Here is a 2,620-nt window from a genome sequence, read left to right as displayed (position 1 = left end):
TTTTTAGTTATTTATTTTCCTGTTACTGGCTGCTTTAATGAGTTTACACCACAACAAAATAGTTAAATGAGTTCATGTGTCTCTTGTGTTTTGAATAGTTTCAATCCAAATCAAACAATACTGTCAAAGAGGACAAATCTGTAAATTGTTCACAAATATAGTGTTTTCCTGCTCATTAAAATTGTGTAAACTTCATAATTTTAAATATCTAACAACAGAACTCTTTATTGTTTATCTCAGATTGTATAAAATACTGTCCTTTCTCTCATTAATGAGGTTGAAACTCATGATCAAATTGTGTATACATTATACAAAAACTATATAAAAGCTGTTTTAATACTTCTGAGTGACCTTAAACATTTCAATAGGAGTTATTTTTATCAATTTCTCAGATTTTTTATTCAAGTGATTTATAACTATTAAATATTTCTGGTAATGTATTCTTGTTTTTACTGTTTTGTATTTTTGTTGTCTGTTAAAAAATTGTTTTAAACTATATTATTAAAACTTCCGTTCAGCAATATTACTGTGAGACATTTATTTTACCCATAAATCCAATTTTGTTATTAAAGTAGCGTGAAGGTTCACTACTGGTACAACCAGAACCACACACGAATAATTAGCAGATAAATGTGTGAGTCAAATAATCATTTATAGTAAGCCCTTATTTACTGTTGGATATCCAAATTTTTAGGAATGGATTATTATTTTGTAACCCTTTCAGTTCCAATGTACGTTTTTATGGATGTCTGAAAAATGTGCAAGAAGAACCAGCATCTGTTTAACCGGACATCCATAAAATAAATTGCCAAAAAATAAAATAAAAATGAAATGTATCTAATATTGTTGTTTTTATATTCACTGTAAATTAATCTTTCTACTCGTACAAAAATAGTGATGGCCAGGATCATTCCTGATTGGTACTTTCTCGACATCAGATCGTCAAACTTTTTTGATGTCAGACCATATGATGTGGGACTTGAGCACTTTATGGATTAAATTTTCTCTCAAGATGGAAGGCGGAATTTTATTGTAGTAGTAATTCTATTATTGAAACTCCAGTCATCCATGTAAATAAATCCCGAATTTATTAAATTAACATTTTCAAAATAATTTAGTTCATTTTTAGATATGTAATCATTCTGCAAAAATGTGTGGTAGTTCAACAATCCGATTATTCAAATGGTTGAATCATTCATTCTTAATACATACAGTACAGTTGCTCAGAAATCTTATCAAAGACTTTTGGCTTGAAGGAGCTATGTTCCTCACCCAAAGTACTGTGAGGGCGAGGTTGAGGCAACAGTCTAGAGCTGCACCCGGCACACATGGAAAAGCCCCAGTGATAGCAATGCTATCCATCCTTTGGATGTCAGTCAGACCTGCTACCACCATCTTGGCTTCCATTATTGGCCACCAGACAACAGCCCCAAACATAAGTGCAGATCCGACCACATAGACATAAAGCCAATACAAAATCTTCTGCTTATGTCCCCAAGACCCACCTATCACATGTCTGCATTGCATTAAAGACCATTTCCCTCTGGTGATTGTTATCCCTTTCTAGGTGGGGTTCCCAGCTTAGGACTTTATCAAGGATTACATCCAGGCACTTAACCTCAGTCTTTAACTCAATAGAAGAACTTAACTCAATGGAAGAGCAATCGCGGCAGCCTTGATGGAGTTGACACTAAGACCCATCCCACCACACCAGTTCCCCACCATGTTCAGAGCAGCATTTGTCAATTTCGTGACTGTTGGGTTTAACTTACCATTCACAGAATCACGTCATCTGTGTACACTAGCAGGTCGTCCGCAACTAGGTTCCACAGAAGAGGAGAAAGGACGCCACCCTGGGGATAGCTCCTCATAGTCCTTGCACTGATGCTTGCTCCCATAAGAGTGGTAGTAACCACAGTAAGTAAGGCCCTTATCCAGTTACATATTTGACCATCAGTACCACGTTTCGAGACCGCATTGACAATCGTCTAAATACTTGTATTGTCAAAGCTACTTCGATACCAGCATTTTCTCAATCCTGCATATCAGTTGATGCATGGCTGAGTCGCGTGGGTGTAGAGGACGCTCCAAGAGTGGTAACTTCCAATCAAACCTAGCAATCATCTTCTCCATGGTTTTAAGAAAAAAAAGGGCAGACATATCGGCCTGGATACCCTCCAGGATAGAAGAATGTACCTAAGGGCCAAAGAGGCCCTGCACAGCAGGAGAGAATATCTTACCACTGCTGCAAACAAACCGGTCTCACTCCATCTCCCCCAGGAGCTTTATATGGACTAAGCAAATTAATCACCCACTCAATCCTGAAGATTATTACTCAACACGCCAAACTCCATTGTGAGTGAGTGGCACGCCCCGTAGGTCTCCACAGCTGAGTGATTGATCCTTGTCATAAAAAATACAGTCTGGAAAATGTGTTCTCATCATAACTTTTAAATCTCTATGATTCAGTAATCTTAATAGCGGCGAAGCCTTACACAATCCTACACACTGTTAAGGTCAATGCAGAGTTTCTTCCACGCTAAACTCAGCCATGGTAGGTCTACCAAGTACTCCAAGTTTTTTCTCTCTTGAATAAAACCTTGACTCTTCTTGAAAGAGG

Source organism: Homalodisca vitripennis, unplaced genomic scaffold (genome assembly GCF_021130785.1).
Source record: "Homalodisca vitripennis isolate AUS2020 unplaced genomic scaffold, UT_GWSS_2.1 ScUCBcl_5377;HRSCAF=12067, whole genome shotgun sequence".
In the NCBI taxonomy this organism is placed as follows: Eukaryota; Metazoa; Arthropoda; class Insecta; order Hemiptera; family Cicadellidae; genus Homalodisca; species Homalodisca vitripennis.
This window is presented reverse-complemented; position numbering follows the sequence as displayed.